At 41.9% G+C, this 23360-nt stretch overlaps 1 protein-coding gene across 1 annotated transcript in view; it reads right to left on the bottom strand.

Annotated features, from left to right (window-relative positions):
• PCOLCE2 (procollagen C-endopeptidase enhancer 2) overlaps positions 1-23360 on the bottom strand; it is an 81427-nt gene that overhangs the window by 56204 nt on the left and 1863 nt on the right. The gene's annotated exons all lie outside the window — the stretch shown is intronic.

Genomic DNA, 23360 nt, shown 5'->3' with positions numbered 1-23360 from the left:
TTAAAGAAACCCCACATGGGCCTTTGTCCAACCCCAAGTTAATCTCGACTCATTTCACCCGCTTAAAAGCTTGCCTTCTCTCACAACCCACTCTCTCACTGCCTGATTTCCAGCGTCCCTTCCAACTCTTTACAGATGAAAGGCAGAAAGTGGCAGTTGGTCTCTTAGCCCAGCCTGTCGGTAACACCCACCGTCCTGTGGCCTATCTATCCAAACAGCTAGACCCAACTGTACAAGGCTGGCAACCCTGTCTGCGTGCGCTAGCAGCAGCAGCCTGCCTGACCCAGGAAGCAAAAAAGCTCATTAGAGGTAGTAATCTAACAGTCCTCTCCACACACCGTCTTCAGGATCTCATCTCTCATAAAAGTATTAGCCACTTAACTCCATCCCGGCTCCAACTTTTCCATCTCTTATTCATAGAAGACCCCACTGTTACTTTAGAAGTTTGCTCCTCTCTAAATCCAGCCACTTTACTGCCAGGCTCTCTTAAACCATCCCATACTAAACATTCTTGTCCTGAGGTTCTGGAGGCTCAGCCCCCCAGCCACCTACACTTGCATGACCAGCCCCTTCAGAATGCACAACTAACCCTATTTGTGGATGGCAGCTCCTTTATCAACCCTCAAGGAAACAGACAGGCAGGATATGCAGTAGTTACCTCTTCCACAGTTTTAGAGGCAAAACCCCTACCACAAGGGACCACATCACAGCAGGCAGAACTCACTGCACTAACCAAGGCACTCCTACTATCAAAAGGAAAAACAGTAAACATATACACAGATTCTAAATATGCTTTTCTAATCGCACACACTCATTCAGTCATCTGGAAAGAGAGAGGGTTTTTAACCACCAGCGGTACCCCTATTATTAACAAAAACCAAATACTCAAACTACTAGATGCACTGTCGGCACCTTCCAAGGTAGCCATTATACATTGTAAAGGGCACCAAACTTCATCTAACCTGGTAGCAGCTGACAACAATTTCGCTGATGTCACTGCCAAGTCAGCCGCCGGATTTTCCACTCCTAAGCCTCCTTCTGCCTGTTTTCTCTCCCCCCAGTATGCCCCTAATTACACTCAGGAAGAAAAGGCTAAGCTATTACAAAATCCAACAGCCAAACTAGCTACAGGTGACTGGATCTATATTGATAACAAACTAGTTATTCCTGAAACACAACTCCATACCATTCTAACAGACATACATAATTCTTTACATATAGGACCCAAAGCCTTATATGATTTCCTAAATCCCCTCCTCCACTGTCCAACACTACAAAAACACTTACTTACAATCAACCAGCAGTGCTCTACCTGTCTAAAGGCAAATCCTCAAGGTGCATTGCGTAATCCCCATCCCAGCCATCAACTCAGAGGACACCAACCAGGTGAAGATTGGCAAATTGATTTCACACATATGCCAAGACATAAAAAATTCAAATACCTCTTAACCCTTGTGGACACCTTTTCCGGGTGGATCGAGGCCTATCCTACCACAGGAGAAACCGCTAACATTGTTGCCTCTATACTCACTGAACATATTATTCCTAGGTTTGGCCTCCCGGTCACTCTTCAATCTGACAATGGTCCAGCATTCATCTCTAAGGTAGTCCAACAGGTGGCAGCCCTCCTACACATCACCTGGAAACTCCACATCCCTTATAGGCCTCAGTCTTCTGGTAAGGTAGAAAAGGCTAACGGACTCATCAAACAGCAGCTCACCAAACTCTCAATCGAAACCCGGCAGTCGTGGGTAACTCTCCTTCCCTTAGCCCTGACCCGGCTGCGGGCAGCACCTCGAAGCCCAACAGGCCTCAGTCCGTTCGAATTAGTCTACGGACGGCCTCTAACCCTCCAACAAATACCTTCCCTGCCAGCCCCTTTGGCGAACTACCTCCCATATCTCACTCTTCTCAGACAACTCCTAAGACAACACGCTGAGTTAGCACACCCTCCTCCAACGGATGCCTACAACCCACATCTCTCCCTCAGTCCTGGGGACCAAGTATACATAAAAGATATCCAAGCCAAAGACTTACAGCCCAAGTGGAAAGGCCCATACATTGTCCTCCTGTCTACACATACGGCAGCAAAACTCCTAGGACACACGCATTGGATTCATATTTCCCAGCTAAAAAGGGCCCCCACTGGGAACAATCAGTGGACATCAGTTCAACTTTCCCCCACTCGCCTCAAACTTACAAAACTTTCTTAACTAGTTCATGCTTCCTGACCCCTGGCACTTAGCTCGCTTTCTCACCCTCCTCTACATAAACCTATCAGACTTTCAATATATAACCCCAGACCCATATCTACCTCCAGACAATAGTCCAGAGCAGTGGTTCTCCCGTCTCCTAACCTTCATCGAACATCTCCACTGCCCAATCCTTCCTTTCTGTTATTCAACTCCAAATTCATCCTGAGGTAATCATACTCAGGCACCCAATGGAGGCCAAAACGGCCCCCATTGAAGGCTATTTCTCATGCAACTGCCCAATCCTTCCTTTCTGTTATTCAACTCCAAATTCATCCTGAGGTAATCATACTCAGGCACCCAATGGAGGCCAAAACGGCCCCCATTGAAGGCTATTTCTCGTGCAACTGCCCAATCCTTCCTTTCTGTTATTCAACTCCAAATTCATCCTGAGGTAATTATACTCAGGCACCCAATGGAGGCCAAAACAGCCCCCATTGAAGGCTATTTCTCGTGCAACTGATCTCTCTCTCTAAAACTCTTAACCATACAGCCACTAACTGATCCCTCTATGTCCCCGTGTCCTTGGTCCCCAGTCTAACTCTATACAGCCAGGCAGAAGTAGCAGAGCTTTTCCAGCAACTTTCCATGCCACTACGCCACTCCCGTCAAAACTGGCTGTTTTTCCGCCCTCTAGTTATTGAAATCAGCTGAAAGCCTGGCCTCCCTGCAGCGCCGAACTACCTCAATAGCCTAAGTAGCTGCCCAAAACAGGCAAGCCCTAGGCTTGTTTACAGCCGAGAAAGGAGGCACTTGTCTCTTCCTTAGAGAAGAGTGCTGCTATTATGTTAGCAAGTCAGGCCTAGCAGACACTAACATTCAAACCCTCAAATGCTTCCATACCTCGTTCCTATACTAATACTGTGCTTTATTTTATTCTTCATCCGTACGTCCAAATACCAACCATGGTCCCCGACCTTAACAGCACCCCTTAACAGCAGGAAGTAGCCAGACCGACCACGGCGCCCCTTTATCACTATTATCAATAAAAGGTTGGACTGTTTGGATGAACGGAGGCAAGATGGCGCACTTCCGGGTTCTTCATCCCCCCCCCAACTTTTCCCGCGCGCGCGAAAATCCAGCCGGCGACCCGGGAAGGTGCAGACCAACTAGGCATGCGCCAGGTGATGTCAATCTGAAGAGACCAAGATTTACCTGGTCGCACCTGCGGAACGCCCCCGGACATGCCCGTGCCCCGCCTATCGCCCTCCCACTCCTAGAAAAGCCGCTCCGGAGGATCGCCACGCGCGGACTTCCCAGCTTCCCCACTGCGGTCGATTCCTCACTGCGGTCGGAACTGTTGGAACTCCGTCCGAGAGCTGTACGGGTGACTCTGGGGGCCCCTTTTGTCGGGGGGGGGGGCCAACAGACCTCTCCCTACCCACCTTCTTCCCTTGAAGCTAGGTGACCAAAATAAACTTGCAGTTTTGCTCCTACCCTTGCCTAGTCGCTGGTTCTTTTGTACCCGCTCTGGTGGTCTTAGAAAAACAAAACACCTACTATGTGTCAGGTCAGGTGCAGGACTCTAAGGAAAGGACAAAGGTAATTGTGGCTTCTGCTCTCAAGGACAGCACTGTCTAGGATAGTGTTTCTCAAACTTTTGGCCGCCAAGGACCACTTAATAGATACTGGTAATATACACAGTTCATTGCAAACCAAATATAAAATTCTAAGCCCCCCAACCAACTGAATGGACCCCTCCTCTTGGCCAAGGGCATTCCAAAGCTAATCTGAAAAACTAGTTCAGCCATGATGGGAAAGGGTGTTAGATATAAGTTCTAAATTTCTCTTCAAAGAATCAATATGTCAGTGTGTTCACTTCCTTGCCTTCTACTTTTAAACTCACCTTCCGGGTAAAGCAACCTTTTTCAATCACCTGCTCCACCCTAACTTATTCAGACTACCTGCTACCTGTTCCACCCTGACTCATTCTCCACCTTGCACAACCATTTTTTCTCCTGCCAAGGCACTCACATCATCACTCTCTTTAAATTAGCCGATCAGAATTAGTTTAGCCTGTGCAGTCTAACCCTAGCCAATAGGGGAATGACACAGCAGCAGGGGCCACACGCTTCAGGGATATGAACCCCTTCCCCTCCCTTGTCCAAGTGTGTGCTCACCATTGCTCCATCTGTAAGGGCACACTCTTCTACAGAAGTAACTTGCCTTGCTGAGAATTAAAAGAAAATTTTGTATTCGAGTGCTATTTCTTTTGCAGCACCGAAACTTTATAACAGGAGGGTCGGACATGACTCATTATACCCTCCTCCCTTTGGAATCCAGGCACAGGTGACCAGCATTAATATTAAAACAGAGACCTTAAGACTGACAAAATACTCTTTGTAGCAATAAGATATCAACATGAGAGATAGCAGGCCCTGAAAGAATTCCAAGTATTTTACCCCAGAATATATTTCTTTCACATATTTTGAAATGGCCTTGCAAAGCTGTCTGTTGGGGGAAAACCTACATTCTGTAGAGAATTTCCTTCCCTTTCCAGATCTTCTCCCTGATCCAGGAGGGAACCAACTAAGAGTCTGGCACCTTTTGAAATCTGATAAGAAACACTTAACAGTCTATTCTCTCTGAAGCCTCTTATCTGGAGGTTTCATCTGCATGATAAAAACCTTGATCTCCACAACCCTTTATCTTAATCAGACATTAACTTCTATTGATTCCAGGTCTAAAGATAATAATTTAACTCTTTCAACCAACTGCCAATCAGAAAAATATTTGAATCCAGATGACCTAGAAGCCCCCCCACTTCAAGTTGTCCCGCCTTTCCAGACCAAACCAATGTACACCTTACATGTAATGATTGATGCCTTCTGTCTCCCTAAATGCATAAAACCAAGCTGTGGCCCAATCACCTGGGGCCCATGTTCTCAGGGCCTCCTGGGGCTGTGGCATGGATCATGGTCCTATTTGGTTCAGAATAAATCTCTTCAAATATTTTACAGAGATTTTCTCTTTTTGTCAACACCATCAATAGTAGGCCTGTTTTTAAAAAATAAAAATTAACCATCCTATCTTAAAATTAATACTACTTTCACATGAATGAGAGGGATAATTTTAACATATGTCAATCTGTTAGGTAATTATCGCAAAAGCAGTCACTTTTTTGTTCTCTGTCTCTATAAGTTAGAAGATCCTAACTCAAAATAACAGGCTGTCAACGGTGGCAAAGTGCTTGCTAGCTTCATCAGATGGTTCTGGATAGTCAAATCAAATTAGGACCCAGAAGTAACGGAATGATTCTTCATTACAAACTTCAGTATTATGTAAAATGTGTTAGGTTGATGGATAGATCACACTGAAGATCTAAAACGCGGACTGTTTAAATTTGGACAATAGCAGTGAACGTGTCCCTGATTCTATCTCTGACAGCATTTAGCTCTAGAAAGTATTTTTCATGTTTTGCTGCAGCATCTGGGTAGGGTTTTGTGCAATAATAAATTACTGATTTCTCTGAAGAGTGAAGAAAAACATCGAGCATTGGGAAGACTCCAAACTCTCAACAACCAAGCCCTTTGACCACAGTTCAACCTCAAAAAATCCTGATGTCTTACTTTCAATGTAAAATGGTGACATTTTGGTTCGGAATAACAGACTCAGGTTAGGCAAGAAATAGGATTTATTCCTGTGATACACTAGAGCAAGCCATTTGAAACAGAAGTGTCTTTATTGCCATTATCAGTGAATGAGGCTTTTTTTTTTTTTTTTTTTTTTTACTATATACTGTTCTTCTCAAAACTTAAGTCAAGAGCAGCTTTATCTTCAGCAGCCAGCACACCTACACATAGTTGGATACAGCCACCCAGTTCCCTGAACTGCATGCTTTAAAGACACAGACTCACCAGCTGCCATTTATCATGTTTCCAATTTTTGTTACATCCTGAAGTACTGGTCCAAGAACAGGAAGCAAACTGTTACCTGCTCCCTGTTCTCCCTGATAAAATTATATTTGGAACAGCTATCTGCTGTGACATCATGATGTCTAATGTACAGCTGAGCTTAACATGTCGAAGACAGACCCCCGGCCTCCCCTGCCAAAGCTGCTCCACCTCTGTCTTCCCTGTACAGCTGATTGCATCTTCATCCTTCCAGTTTGCTCTGAGGTCATTCTTGACTCCTATTTTTTCTCTTATACTCTTCATCTTGTCCATTAATAATTTTTATTGGCTCTATTTTAAAATATACCCAGAAAACTGACCATCCCCTCACCACCTCCATGGTTCCCATGCTGGCCCAAGCCCTCATTATCTCATATGAATTACAGCAAAAGGCTCCCACCTGCTCTCCCTTCTTCCATTCTTGCACCCCATGATCTGTTCTCAGCACAGTATTCAGGGTGATCCTTTTAAATCACAAGCCACATTATGGCACTCTTCTGCTTAAAACCCTGCAGTGGGTTTGAGTGGCCGTGGCTTTGAGATGGTTTAGTTTTCTAGGTCAACTTGGCTAGACTATATATAGTAAGTGGTTATTCAATCAACAATAATCTAGGTATTGCCATGAAGGTGTTTTGTAGATGCGGTTAACATCTACAATCAGTTCACCTTAAGAGATTATCCTCGATAATATGGGTGGCCCTCATCCAATCAGCTGGAAGGCCTTAAGAACAAAACTGAGGTTTCCCTAAGGAAGAAGAAATTCTGTCTCAAGACTGCAGCAGTATCCTCTCACTGGGAGTTTTCAGTCTGCTGACTTGCACTGCAAATTTCAGACTGACTATTCCCTAATCCCACAATCACATAAACGAATTCCTTGAAATAAAGCTCTTTATATGTGTGTATATGTGTGTGTGTGTATTCAATATACATATGTACTTGCATTAATATAGACATACACATTTTTATATACATATACATTTATATATCTACATCTCCTATTGGTTCTACTTCTGGAGAACCCTAATACAGACTCCCTGTGCCAAACATTGTCCATTTGTCCCTCCAGATCCACTCTCCTCCCATCTTCACCCTACTCTTCTTGGGTGGTTGACCTAAATGAATGCATCAACAACTTTCTTTCAGTTGCTTTTGGCCAAAGTCCCAACAGGATACTGAAAACAGGGAGGAGAGTCAGGTCAGGACATTTACTTTCCTGTATCTTTCTCTGTGAGGTCACTTCGTGCTGACTCCTGGCTTCTAGTACCAACACCCTCCATACCTCCTTTGGGGACTAGAAGTGGTGACAGCCTGTCTGCCACTTTCTGTGTTACTGTACTATCCTTTGTAGCCTACCTACTCTTTCTGGATAGTCCCTTTGTAAACAACCCCCCTTGAATCACTGTATTTTGACTGTGCTATTTTCTACGGGAGCCCTTATTGATAGGCTTTTCATTTCACTCACAATGGCCCACTGCGCTCTTCAGGATCTACCCCACTTCCTTCTCAACAACCTCAGCTTCTACAACCTTCTGCTTGTTCACCCCATAGGCCTCTTTGCTGCTCCTAGAACATCCCAGGCATGTAAAGCTTCTCAAGGGCAAGAGTCTCTGTTTGGCTCACTGATATATCCCATGTGCTTAGAACAGTCCAAGGTAAGTAAATATTTGTTGTATGAATCAAATAAAATAATCTCATTGATCCCCATTCCAACATCCTTCCTTGTTGCATCCATAGCAGGTGTTCAACTTTCTGTCTTCATATGGCTCACCAAAAAACCACTAAGGGAAAAAAATCTTCTCTCCTGTTACATGGCTCCACATCACAAAGCCACAATGCCCGTTTCCCTCATATATTTACTCCAGGATCACTGAATACATATCTTGGGCAAGTGTGAAAATCACAGTTTAGCCAGAGCCAAGTATCATCATCAAAAGGATAAGATTTACTATTAATTCATCCTGAGAAGATATAAAGAATTCCCCCCAAAAAGTGCTTTTATTTTCCCCCAAAAAACTTATGGTCCAAATGGAAAGAAATACTGAAAACTTAAATACATACTGAAGGTGATTTTATTTAATGTTATAAATGTTAGTTCAATATTCAATTTTATAAATGTTATTAGAACTATGATAAAACCTCATCTATATCATTCAACTTTATATTACTTACATTTTCATAGCACTTGTTGACTCTAAAAGAAAACACTGGCCAGGCATGGTGGCTCACACCTGTTATCCCAGCACTTTGGGAGGCTGAGGCAGGGGGATCACCCTGAGGTCGGGAGTTCAAGACCAGCCTGGCCAACACGGTGAAACCCCATCTCTACTAAAAATACAAAAATTAGCCAAGTGTGGTAGCAGGCGCCTGTAATCCCAGCTATTCAGGAGGCTGAGGCAGGAGAATCACTTGAACCCGGGAGGCGGAGGTTGCAGTGAGCCAAGATCACACCATCACACTCCAGCCTGGGCAACTAGAGCAAAACTCCATCTCAAAAAAAAAAAAAAAAAAAAAAAAAAAAAAAAAAAATTTTTTTTTTAAGTTAACTACCTATATAATATACTTTCTTAATTCATATTAACTGTTAACCTATTTCCTTATTTGATGATTGGAAAGTTCAACACAAAATGGTTTACACATATAATTAACAAAGTTAACATTAAAATTGTGGCAATATACTCTTGCATCTACAAGAAGCATAACACATATTTATATTTTAACTGACTAGTGGAATGTAAATAGAGAAAGCACATAGGAGCTTCAGTTAATGATGTATCTGGAATGTTCACCTATACCAGAAAGTGAGTATTCAGAAACCAACAATAAGTCCAAATGGCCGGCTGCTTTTTTCATGTCACCAATGTTGGTACACTGACTGACGGTCATTCAATACAATCATATGGTGACAGAAAATGACACACTTGGGGAGTGGAATGCAACTAGACACACAGCAGGGGAGGACACAGGAAGAGAACATCTTTTTCAATGTAGAATTCTTCAGAGTACAAAAACTTAGAAGTCTCCTGATATGGTCTGGCTCTGGGTACCCACCCAAATCTCATCTCAAATTGTAATCCTCACATGTTGCAGGAGGAGCCTGGTGGGAGGTGACTGGATCATGGGGGCAGTTCCCCCATGCCATTCTCGTGAGAGCTGATGGTTATTTTATTTATTTTATTTTATTTTGTTTTATTTTATTTTAGACAGAGTCTTGCTGTGTTGCCAGGCTGGAGTGCAGTGGTGCAATCTCGGCTCACTGCAACGTCCGCCTCAGGGTTCAAGAAATTCTCCTGCCTCAGCCTCCCGAGTAGCTGGGACTACAGGTGCGCACCACCACACCCAGCTAGTTTTTGTATTTTTAGTAGAGATGGGGTTTCACCATGTTGGCCAGGATGGTCTTGATCTTCTGACCTCGTGATCCGCCTGCCTCGGCCTCCCAAAGTGTTGGGATTAAAGGTATGAGCCACTGTGCCCTGCTGAGCTGATGGTTTGAAATGTGGCACTCCCCCTTTACTCTCTGCCATGATGTAAGACATGCCTTTGCTTCCCCTTCACTTTCCATGGTGATTGTTAAGTTTCCTGAGGCCTTCGCAGCCATGCAGAACTGTGAGTCAATTAAACCTTTTCTTTATAAATTACCCAGTCTCAGGTAGTTTTTTATAGCACTGTGAAAATGGACTAATACATCTCCTTTCTTCAGATATCTTTGGAAATGAATTGATACTTTTCTTCAGAGATTTATCATTTCTGTGCTGTTCTGCCCAGAAGCAGGTGGATGGAGCTATGAATTGATTGATTAATCAATTCATTCTTTCACTTACCTACTACTGTATGTGTCAACCACTATGTTAGCTACCAGGAAAATAGACAACTAAAACAAGGGCCTTGTCCTCAAGAGCTTTATAGTTTAGTAGGGAAGGCAGATTAATAAACATGATTATAATACAGGGTGATCAGTGCTATAATAAAGATGTCCCCAAATGCTATGGGAACACAGAGGAAGTAGACATCCGGTGTGTACTAGGGTACACAGAGGCAGTTAGGAAGACTGTCTGATAATTCCCTTCTGACTTCATAATTCTGTTATTTCTATTCTAAGAAATATAGTTTTATTATTTGCAGATGTATACAGCTGAGATTGATAAGGAATAATAAAATAGTATATGCATAGCTAAGATTTATAGGAACAAATTTTCATATATCTAAGATTTATGGGGAAATAATAAGTTCATTAAAATTATAGTATGATAATGAAAACAAGCATATTGGGCATATCCTGGAGTAGCTGCCTGGCTCCTGATGATCCTCTTGTTTAAAAAAATTTTTTCAACCACAAATATATGTATCTTTAAACAATGCATAAGTTGTAAACACTAAAGCACAATGGCTCATGTTTGTAGTAGCTGATGACTGTGCCAGCATTCTCTTCAAAATGCCAGTTGTTTGGGAGCAACTCCAGGGGACATCTACATTGGCCTACAAAGCAGTCTGGCTTCCTGGTATCAGTGTTCACCAGGTTTTTTCTCTTTCACTTCTAGAAAACAGCTTGGCTATTCCTCAAAACCTAAATTATCACATGATCCAGCAGTTCCACTCCTGACTACATATGCAAAGGAAGTGAAAGCACTGCATGGTTCAAAATACTCAAAATAGCCAAAAGGGAGAAGCACACCCAAGTGTCAATCAACAGATGAATATATAAATGAAATGTCCCTGCTGATAGAAGTACCCTGAATAGACCCATGAAGAGGAAATCTCTATCTGTTCCAAGGGCGCTCTTTCTTGATGTTCTTAAGATTCCCCCCCAACAAAGGTTGCAGAGAGTTGTGAATGGAGATGATGAAAACAGCTTCCTCCCAACTCTGCACCACAGTGCAAAGTTCTGGCACCCAGAACCCAAGGCAACATTACTCATAAAAACAGACCCTTCAGCTCCCTCCTCCCCGTGTCACATCCCCAAAGCATCTCTCAAAAGTCAAAAACCAAAGAAACCAAACATAAAGAAGCAATCCAAACCTGCCACCCTCACCACGGGAGCTAACCTTAATCCATGAGCAAGGCCTTTCCATTTATAAACATCTAGGAGACATTTTGTGCTTTACTTATGACGGGCAAGAAGCCTCAGCGATACTGTCTGCTGCCACATAATAAATCACTGCACCCAAAGGAGTGGTGACCTCACAGTTTCTCCAAAAACCATCAGTGGGTAGACTCTTTGCATTATCTAGGTTTCCACTCAAATGTCACCTCATCAGTGTCACTCTTAACATCACCATCCTATCTATTTTATGGTTTCTCTCCTGCTTCTAGAATGCAAGCACCATTAGTGCAGAGACCTTCTCGCTGTGTGCCCAGGATACGAAACAGGCCATGGCACATAGTGTTCAATAAGTTTAATATTTCATGAAGAAATAACATTTTTTGAGTATTTACCATGTGCTAGGCACTGTTCTTAAAGCCGTACACATAATAACTAATTTCAGTCCCAAAGCAATCCTATGAGGTAGGGAGTATTATCATCCACATTTTATAGATGAGGAAACTGAGGCACGGGGAGGTTAAGTAGCAAGCCCAAAGTCATACAGCTCGTAACTATTACAGTAATCTCCTGCTGCACAACAAACAACCCCCAAAGTCAGTGGCTTAAAACAATAATGTATTCTTATTTGTTATGGTTCTGTGGATCACTGGTCTCAGCTGGATGGTTCTGGCTTGAATTCTCTCATGCATTTACTATCAGTTAGGAGCTTGGGCCTGAGTCATCTGAAGGCTCACTGGGCTAGGCCTTCAAAATGACTTCATTCACATTTCTGGCACCTCAGCTGAGAAGACTGGAACTATTAGGGACCTTCTAGGCCTCTCTGTCTCTCCACAAAGCCTCTCTACATGGCTATGTTGGGCATCCTCACAGCATGATGGTCCTTATATGGCAGCTTCTCATGTTCTTGACCCAGAAGTCATACAATGTCACCTCTGCTCCATCCGATTTGTTCCAAGGGCAAGCCCAGATTCAATGCTGGTGGATACCAGAAAAAGGCATGAATACCAGGAGGTGTGGTGATTGGGGAGGTCATCTTTGGAGACTCAACAGCTCAATAGTGGAGCTGGTATTTGAACCAGGTTGTCTGGCTCCAGAAACTACACTGTTAGAAAATACACTTGTAACCACCATATCATGTTGTGTCTCTATTAGGAATAAGTGAATACAGTCTTTACTTAATTTATATAATTAGTGAGGCCTATTCTGATGATTTGGGACTCCAAAGGTAAAATAAAATCTCCATCTGTAAACAGAGAAAATTATTTGCAATTTTTAACTGACAATCTTTTCCCTACTTTGAAAAGTTAACAGTTAAGGAATGCCCTTGGTTGGTGATGGGGTAGCGGTGGCTGCTTGAAGTAGGGAGGGTTTGGAAGCGCTTCTGTGGACAAAGTCCAGATCTTATGAAAGATCATATTTTAAATGAAGAAAGGGCATAGTGAGTAGGAATGGGTGTTTCCAATGGGAACTCGCCATGCCCCAAAGGGATTACCATCCACCTTGAAACAAGTTGGCTTGTAGACAGGTTCTACACAAACACCACACTTCTATTTCTTATTACAGACCTGGAAGAGAGGTTAAAAAATAAATAAATAAAGCAACACTACCATTTATTGAGTGCCTGCTTGTGCCAAACGCTGTGCCAAGGGCCTTTCATCTACTGCCTCCTTCAGTCTTCAGATCAACCTTACAAGGCAGGTTTGACCATTACATCCAGGATACTAACTTCAGAAAGTTCCAGAAACTTAATCACATACCTAGTAAATTAAATGGCTGAACAGGGATTTGAACCCATGTCAGTATAACTCTCCAATGCCCATTCTTCTAGTAACTGAGCAATATCACACGTATAACTCTGTACCATGATCCCTGTCACCCTGTGCCACTGTTCATTGTTTCTGGAACATCACTCCAACTAGTAAGAGCCTCCTTACCTCACCCAGCCCCATTCAGGAATGTGATTTTTCAATTATTGCAGTTTCTGTGCCCAATCCAGTACCTGATCTCTGGTGGGTACTTTAGAATTTTAATGAATTAACAAATTACAATTTATTTGGAGGCACTCAACTGTAGCCCAGGGATTTTAGAAGGTCTGTGTCTAGCAATCAAACCCTTATTCATTTCTAGGAGCATTTAGCAGGAGTAAAATTGCCCCTGGGTTCCCTGTGCTTTTCTTCTTGTCAGTCTGGTCCATGTAACAGCCCATCTTTGATTAAATGGTCTCTCCCTCCCTTCACATTTTTGAAAACACTATTTTATTATATGCAGTACTCAGGAGCGGCTTGGGGGTGAGGTGGTAAGAGAGAGGTGATATTTAGTGGCAGGGCTTGTGCTTTGGGCAGTTATAATCCCAACTCCCCACTTCTCTGTGGGTGTTCCATTTATTTGGGGATGTTTATAGTTGTTTCCTAAAGACTTGCCATACTGACTCTCATGATCAACCAAATAATGTATCTGAGGAAAACACTTATTTTCTCCCAAGTTCCTAGAGTAAGAAATTCAAAAGTCCCCCAAAGTGCTATTGCCACCCTTGATAAAGCTGTGAACTCATAAGTTGCAATTGTCTAAGTTGAGAGTGGTTATTACAGTTTTCATAGGATTGAGGAGCAATCCATACATGTAACATTTCTCTGTACAAGAAACACGGAAAAGTGACAGCACACAAAAGCACTCTCCTGACTCTAAGTAGAGCAATGTGGGAAAAGAAATCCCACTTTGGGAGACCAACGTGGGCGGATTGACTTGAGGTCAGGAGTTTGAGACCAGTCAACATGGCAAAACCCTGTCTCTACTAAAAAATACAAAAATTAGCCGAGCGTGGTGGTGGGTGCCTCTAGTCCCAGCTACTGGGAGGCTAAGGCAGGAGAATCTCTTGAACCCAGAAAGCGGAGGCTGCAGTGAGCCAAGATCACGCCACTGCACTCCAAAGTGGGTGACAAAGTGAGACTTTGTCTCAAAAAAAACCCGAAAGAACTCCTTAGAATTAGGAGCCCTCTAAATGTTTCTCTGGTCTTCAGCATTAAGCAACCAATAAATGAGACCCTTCCCTTTTTTACTGTCAAAATCTGAGAGATTTTAAGGCATTTTCAAATGTATGGTACAATTCTTATTTGCCCATAATTTCACATCATAAATTTAACTCTGGAGGTGGTCAAGGGATATAAAAATAATTTAATCTGTCTTTTAAATAATATATTCTTAAAAATCCTTTCTGAGTGTTTTAATTATACTAAATGCCTTCTTGATTTATACTACTTTTAAAAAATGTGTTATCTTTAAGTTCTATTTTTATAGTGATGTTTCAGGAAAGAATGATTTTTGTTTGGTATGAATATGTTATCAATGAGAATCTCTTTCAGAAAAAAAATATACATGAATATACATGTTTTCTCATTTTCTTTTCTACTCATTAAACCTCTTCTAAGGCATCTGCTTGAACACAGCACTAAAAATGCAAGCAGTGGGCCGGGCGCGGTGGCTCAAGCCTGTAATCCCAGCACTTTGGGAGGCCGAGACGGGCGGATCACGAGGTCAGGAGATCGAGACCATCCTGGCTAATACGGTGAAACCCTGTCTCTACTTAAAAATACAAAAAACAGGCCGGGCGCGGTGGCTCAAGCCTGTAATCCCAGCACTTTGGGAGGCCGAGACGGGTGGATCACGAGGTCAGGAGATCGAAACCATCCTGGCTAACATGGTGAAACCCCGTCTCTACTAAAAATACAAAAACTAGCTGGGCGAGGTGGCGGGCGCCTGTAGTCCCAGCTACTTGGGAGGCTGAGGCAGGAGAATGGCGTAAACCCGGGAGGCAGAGCTTGCAGTGAGCTGAGATCTGGCCACTGCACTCCAGTCCTGGCGACAGAGCGAGACTCCGCCTCAACAAAAAAAAAAAAAAAAAAAAAAAAAAAAAAAAAAAAAAAAAAAAAAAAATACAAAAAACTAGCCGGGCGACGAGGCGGGCGCCTGTAGTCCCAGCTACTCGGGAGGCTGAGGCAGGAGAATGGCGTAAACCCGGGAGGCGGAGCTTGCAGTGAGCTGAGATCCGGCCACTGCACTCCAGCCTGGGTGGCAGGGCAAGACTCCGTCTCAAAAAAAAAAAAAAAAAAAAAAAAAAAAATGCAAGCAGTACAAACAAGTTATTTATAAAACATCAAGTTTTCAATCAATAAAAACAGACTTGATTTCCATGTGAAAGAGCAAAGAAAAAGAAAACAAAACAAGCAACAGAAGCCGTCAAAAGCAGGCAGAAAGCTAAACAAATTTAGAAAAATTGGACTGAGGCCCCAGTGGGAAAATGTCACCTACAGTGCTTGCTTAATTATTTAGGATTTATAATTGCCCTGCTTCCCAGAAAAATTTAAGGCAATAATGAAAACTTTTAAATTTTTCTGCTATCTTTTCAACTGAAATCTAATTGAACAGCTTATGTGCCATAAGAATTGTAAAGTTTTGTCCGTGCACGGTAGCTCACGCCTGTAATCCCAGCACTTTGGGAGCCCAAGGCGGGAGGATCACGAGGTCAGAAGATTGAGACCATCCTGGCTAACACGACGAAACCCCGTCTCTACTAAAAAATACAAAAAAAAAGCCAGGCGTGGTGGCGGGCGCCTGTAGTCTCAGCTACTGGGGAGGCTGAGGCAGGAGAATGGTGTGAACCCAGGAGGCGGAGCTTGCAGTGAGCCAAGATCACGCCACTGCACTCCAGCCTGGGCGATAAAGCGAGACTCCGTCTCAAAAAAAAAAAAAAAGATTTGTAAAGCTTCCAAATTATACTTTCTGGATTAAAAAATAACCCCATGCAGCACAGCAACATGGCACAAGTATACATATCTAACAAACCTGCACGTTATGCACATATACCCTAGAACTTAACGTACAATAATAATAAAAAATAAATAAATAAAAATAAACAACCCCATCCCACCCACCCCCCCCCAAAAAAAAAACAAGCTATAGTGCTCTTATCCCATTCATCTAGTCTGGATATGCAAACACTTTCTGTTAGTTATACTCATTTTTACTATTCTTAAATATAAATACTAGCTCAAGCATTGGATTAAATTACTATTCAGGCAACTGAAATAATGAGCCTAGTGCAACCAATGTATACATATATATTTTCTTTAAAAAGCCCATAGTTAAGATTGGAATTTAAGTCTCTATATAATTCTAAATCCTATGTGCAGTTTAAAGTCAGGAAATATGTGTTTAAAGTCAAAATTCCATTCCCCTATCTGTCCTGCTGTGGTTATAACAGGCAAATAATAGTTACAGCAATTTCAGAACCCCTTGCTATACCCTTAGGTATAATTAAGTGACTTAAAAGTTGAGTTCCTGCCTAAATTCACTATTTGTTTTCTCAAATTATACACCTAGTACTGATCTTACTAGACTATCACTATGTCTCAATTTTTGCAAACCCTTTGCTCACCACTGCTGACTCTTTCTTCTCATGAAGCCATACAAAAGTTATTGGGAAGACATAAATCCCAGTCACATTTTTCTTTTTTGAGACGGAGTCTCGCTCTATCACCCAGACTGAAGCGCAGTGGCGCGATCTCGGCTCACTGCAAGCTCCGCCTCCCGGGTTCACGCCATTCTCCTGCCTCAGCCTCCGGAGTAGCTGGGACTACAGGCGCCCGCCACCGCGCCCGACTAATTTTTTTTTTGTATTTTTAGTAGAGACGGGGTTTCACTGTGTTAGCCAGGATGGTCTCGATCTCCTGACCTCGTGATCCGCCGGTCTCGGCCTCCCAAAGTGCTGGGATTACAGGCTTGAGCCACCGCGCCCGGCCCCCAATCACATTTTTAATCTACTAGTTCCTTCAACTAAATAGGAATGCCATTTAAAATTAATCAGGTATCTGGAGGATGGATTAAGTATGATGACTTTAACATATGTAAGTTATAAAATTGCCCTCAAGGCAATGTTACAGGAATGCCTTCACATAATTGTTTATTAGGCATCTTTGGAAATATCAAGGCACATGTAAAATAATCCTGGGAAGTCAAACGGATCCTTACAAAGGATACAGTAACAACTTATCCAGTCTTAGAGTAGCACACATGTAAAACAGGTCATACTCTTTGCACGAAGCAATAATTATTTTCACCTTAACTAATCTTAAGATCTTCAATAATTTTTAAAAGTGAAAATAAGCTTTATTACAAATTATTAACATTTAAAACTGCTTACAGTGGGCATTATAATAATTCACACACATAACCGTTACCGATTCTCTCGTCTAACTGCTCCCCACAAGATTATAAACTCCCTGAGGACAGAAATTATGCCTTGTCTTTCTACGCCCACAGTCCAATGCAATGCCCACTACATAGGAGGTGCTCAAAAAATCTTGGTGAATATTTGATAAATAAGTGCGTGAGAGTATAATGGTATCCTGAGTCAGAACGCTATGTGCTGATGTTTTCATACCATTTACAAGTATGACATTAGTTAAGATACAAGTTCCTTAGACTTCAATTTCCCCACTTATGAAATGGTCATACTAAGGTCTGTCACCCCAATCCCAGAGAATCAGATGCAAATAAAATAAAATGATTCAATACATTTGAAGGTATGCTAAAAACTATAAATACTATTATTATTTTTAGTTCCATGATTTCTATCACAAGTATACAGTCAGGTGTTGTTTAATGATGGAGATACATTCTGAGAAACGCATCACTAGGTGACTCTGTTGTCCAAATATCACAGAGTGCATTTACACAAATCTGGATAGTATAACCCACCACACACCTAAGCTATATAGTATAGCCTATTGCTCTCAGGCTATGACACTGTACAGCATGTTCCTGTACTGAACACTGCAGGCAAGTGTAAAACAATGGTAAATACTTGCGTATCTAAACATAGAAAAGATACAAAAAAACACGGCAATATTATCTTACGGCACCACTGTCATGTATGTGGTGGTCATTGACTGAAACATTGTTATGGGATGTGTGACTATTTCACTCTAACTGAACAGAAAAATATATGTAATTATAAACATGATAATACTTGAATTACCTGGAGAATCTGAAGATTTTTCTATGTAAGACAACTTAACGCTTTTTTCTTCATGAAGTAGCTAAGTAAGGAAAATTTTGCCACATACTTTTTGCTTTAATGGGACTGCCTCTACCCATTGCCACATTCTCCTCCCATTTCCGTCAAAGGTCTTTGACTCTCTGACCCTCCCAGATCATCATCATCATCAGGATCTTGCTCTGTCACCCAGGCTGGAGTGCAGTGGCACAATCATAGCTCACTATACCCTCTGACTCCTGGGCTCAAGAAAGCCTCTAATCTCAGCCACCTAAGTAGTGAGGACTACAGGTGCGCACCACCACTCCTGGCTAAAAAAAATAAAAAAATAAAAAAATTTGCAGAGACAGGGTCTCTTTACGTTGTCCAGGCTGATCTTGAACACCTTGCTGCAAGCAATCCTCCTCCTCTGCCTCCTAAAGTGTTGGGATTACAGGTGTGAGCCACCATGCCTGGCCTCTCCCATATTTTCTTCATAAAAGGATAAAAAGTTATATTCTAGGTGGACCCCAAGACTAAATCTTTGCCCAATGTTTGCTGATTTTTCTTAGGTTAGATTTATGCTGAGAATGAAATGACTGAAACCTTAAATAACTGGCCAATTTCAGTACTTTTAAATTATAAATAATAAAAACCTAATGAGGGCTTAACAACAGGACCACATACATGGATTGCCTTATTTTATGTTTGTTTATCATTATTATTATACTTTAGAGAAGGGGTCTCATTCTGTCGCCCAGCCTGGTGTACAGTGGTGTGATCACAGCTCACTCCAGGAGCCTTGAACTCCTGGGCTCAAGCGATCCTTCAGCCTCTGCCTTCCAAAGTGCTGGGATTACAGGTGTAAGCCACTGCACCTGGCCAGATCATCAACTTTTAAAACAGATTTGTAAATTATGCCCAGTTTTAAATCTAAGAACAGAATCAATTCCAGCGATCTCTACGTAACAATTGCTGTTTCAATTAGATAATGTAACAGCAATTGCATTACACATTCAGATGTGATCTTTAGTTTTAAGTTTGGGAACCAATTTTAAACAAAAATTCGTATATACCTGTTTAAGGAGAATTCCCAGAAGGTTCTAGGCTTTAAGTTTCCTCTGGTTTGCAGTTACTATAAACAAAGCTTCAGCTGGTTTCACTCAGCCACCCATACCACATGCATCCAAAGTCAAACTCTAAGTAGAGTTGCTTTCACAAGGTCTAATTTTTGCTATTAATGTCTATCTTTCTTTTTCTGTTTTTTTTTTTTTTTTTTTTTTTTTGGAGATGGAGTCTCACTCTTATTGCCTAGGCTGGAGTGCAATGGGGGGGGATCTCAGCTCACTGCAACCTCTGCCTCCCAGGCTCAAGTGATTCTCCTGCCTCAGCCTCCTGAGTAGCTGGGATTACAGGCGCCTGCCACCGCACCCAGCTCATTTTTGTATTTTTAGGAGATGGGGTTTCACCACATTGGCTAGGCTGGTGTTGAACTCCTTACCTCAGGTGATCCACCCGCCTCAGCCTCTCAACGTATGTCTATTTTTCTTTAAAAAAAAAAAACAACAAAATGCATATTTGTGTCAAATCATCAATATGTATCTCTAATTCTATTATGGGAATTATAAAATGAACAAGTTATGAATGAAAATATCAAGGAACAGAAGTATTGATGATTTGCTGAGTTTGCAATAAATTTATAATGAAGCTATTAATGGAATGGTGATCTTTATGCCAGGGGTGCCTGTGGAGCACAGAATATAAGATGCCTGGTGGGCTTTCTCTCACTTCCCACTTAGGGCCTTGGGAACACATCCTAGCAGGTAGCTCCCCATGTGCTTATCCCCTCCAAATTCACCTATGCGTCTCTAGCACCCAGCACCATGCCTTGTGGGCTCTTCTAAATGTGTCCTGCCTATGTTGCAGTGAAATACATCACACCAGCTGTGTGTTTTTTCACAATGGTCCACTCTCCCCTACTTCCTTTATGGATCTCAGAGATTTCTTACTGTTGTCTCCTGCACACAATCTCGAACTGCAGAAAAATCACTGTAATAGAGGGGTCCACGTGGTGGGATATCAACTTTTGGAGTTTCATTTCTTGCTGCAGGGCTTAATACAGGTGGAGTTACTGATTCTTATTCTTAAATAAATTAGGGTGACTTATGCCTCACCCCAATCCTATTGTTCTTCCAAGCCTGCTTAGAGGACCAGTCACTACTTTCCAAAGGATTATATATACCTTAGCTGTCAAATCACATTTCATACATGCCCACATCCCCGTATATGAGAATTAGGGGATTTTATGCAGATGCCTTTTAGGTTATAGTCCCCAGAATCAACTCCTACAGGAAACTAAGAAACTCTCAACTCCATCACGGATTACAAAATATTCAACTATTTCTTAACACTCAAATTCTCTAATTTAGTCTCTAAGCATAGATTTTTTGAGAACACATACAGTAAAAGTAAAAAACCTAAGACTAGTTAAGGCCATCAACTCTTGGTGATAAAGCTGAGTCAAGAGTCTTGAGTTCCAGTTACAGCTGCAACAACTACAAAGAACCAGTGCAGCTTCCCTATTTGCAAAGCTTCCCTAGTTGCAAAGCAGAAGTACAACTAAGCAGCACAGAGCACCTCTGTCTTCAACATATCCTTACATGAAAAATGAAGCATAAAATTTTTCTATTAATAGCACAGCACTGTCCGCAAGAAAAATTGTGATGACAGAAATACCCATATTACGTATCGTCCAGTAAGGCAGCCACTATCCACATATGGTTATTGAGCACTTCAATGTGCTAGTATGACTAAGAAACTAAATTTTTAACTTAATTTACATTTAATAGCCAATATAGTGTGTTGGAACAGTACAGCTGTCTAAGAAATTGCTATAAAAATTTTAAAGTACTATAATGTAAGGACAAATCTAAATATCCAATCTGCAGGCTGTACTTTCATATCAGAAAGTCCAACACGAAGGACTGGAAGTTTGGTGGTAACAACTAGGATTCACCTTTCTTAAAGCAAAAGTTAAAATCAGACATTTCCCATTCTTCCATTGATAAGATAGAGTTTAATGAAAACCATTTAGTGATGAAAGCTACCATGCTGGGACACATCTCCAGTTTGGACGAACAGAATGGGAGGCCAGTGAGTGAAAGCAAGATATTTCCCCCCAGCTACAGGAACTACAGTTTAAAGACCACTCTGAGGCTTTCCCATATCCATTGGTCTCTGTGATATTTTAATAAAAGTGATACTGAATCACCCAAAGGGATCACTATTCTTGGTTTACTGACTGCAGGAACACAAAAATGGGCTGGACCAACCAACTTTGGAAACACCTTTAATAGATGGCCTTGGACAAGGCCATAGTAGAGCACAGTCCTATCTGGAATGGCTAAGCAGGGAGACAGAGCCTGGTGCGTATCCTCCTAGCTGGTGCCACTATACCCTAATTGCAGGCAGAGCTGCTGACAAAACACTGTAGGCAGAAGACTCCGCATTTCTTCATCTTCTCTGTTACCACCTTGTCTACTCCACCATCTTCCCTCTCCCGGATACCACAACAGCTTCCTAATTGGTCTGCTTCTACTCCTAACTCCCTACAGTTCATCTTCCACACAGACGCCAGATAAGCTCATTCCTCTGCTTAAGATCTTCCAGTGACTCCTACTCAAAATAAAGTTCAAACTCCCCACCATGGCCTACACAGTCCTGTTCACCTTTGCTTCTCTTCCCACTGTCCCCTTGCTCATTCCATTCCAGCCACTCCGACCTCCTTGATTTGTTCTTCCGACAAATCAAGCTTCTTCCCCACTCAGGCACTGAGTTGAAGCGTTTTGCACTATCTCATTTTGTCTTCACAGTAATCCTGAGGTTTAAAGGAGGTAAATCCCGGACACAGAGTTTATGACAGTGAAACTGGAATTTGAATCCAGGGAAGTGACTGCTGAGCTCACAGGCTCTCCCTTCACAAGACATCCAGATGGAGCGTCCATTTAACTTCCTCACTCCTACATAGGAAATCATGCCTCTCCTGAGGTAAACCGTTCCTTTATCAAGGAAAGCTTTCACTGGACGTGTCCCCCAGCCTCAGTCAAAGTTTACTGTCACATCAACACTGTCCACAATATTCAGAACACATGGCCAACCATGAATTTCTTCTTGGGCACATGACGCCTCTGAGCCATTGATTTTCTAGGGTCGTTTAAAATTTACAGCCATTTAATTACATTTAAAACACAATTACGATATGAAAATCAAGCTGCTTTTATTTTTGTTTCAGAGCCTTATTTCACATTTATGTTATTTCAAACTTATTTTCTATGCCTTCTCTCCTGGCCATATGTGCTATAACATAATGAAATCTGTACCAGTTTGTGACACGATTGGTATTTTACAAGAGGTTGTCAAGGCATGTAAGAGCTGAGTTTTATATTATGGAAGGGGATCTCTCATATCTGCCTGCAAAATGACCTCAGTGGGAGTAGGTTTTACCTTACATAAAGTTGGGCTTACCAACTGTCTGATTAAGTCAATTTCTGTAATTGTTTCAGGCCTCAGCTTCCCCATCTCTAAAATGGGGATGATAATAGATACTTTCTCATAGAGTTGTTTTGAGGATTCTGGGTGATTATACTTGTTAACTACTTGGCACGGTAAATGCCTGCACACAGTAACTGCTAGTTTACACAGTCAGCGGGGGCTTTTTAAAAAATCCTACGTAAGTCCTCCAGTGGCACAACCTGACTGAAAGAAGTTCTCAGTGAACCAATGTATTCAATTACTAAACAACTTCCCAACAACGCAAAACGTGAAGAAGATAACAGTCAATGCTAAGCTGACTGCAAAGATGATTCACTCTGGTTGACTCTAAATCAGTTTTAAAAAAAAAAATGGCTGTCTCTAAATCCAGCTTATCTTGACTCAGTATCATCTATGTTATCACTAATCAGCATTGACTTTCTATTGGCCCTTGGCTGCTATTTAGATTCCCACCCCCCCATTAATTCTCTATTCTTACACTGCCTTTAGAGGTGGTTTCAACCCAGGAACATTAAGTGGGCTTTTTAAATTTTTTTCTTTTTCCTTTCCTAATGGGCATAGAGTAGTCAAAGCACTATCTTTGATCTTCTATTTCC

Source organism: Rhinopithecus roxellana, chromosome 1 (assembly GCF_007565055.1).
Source record: "Rhinopithecus roxellana isolate Shanxi Qingling chromosome 1, ASM756505v1, whole genome shotgun sequence".
NCBI lineage: Eukaryota > Metazoa > Chordata > Mammalia > Primates > Cercopithecidae > Rhinopithecus > Rhinopithecus roxellana.
Note: the sequence above shows the minus strand (reverse complement) of the source record. Positions and strands in the feature narration are given on the sequence as shown.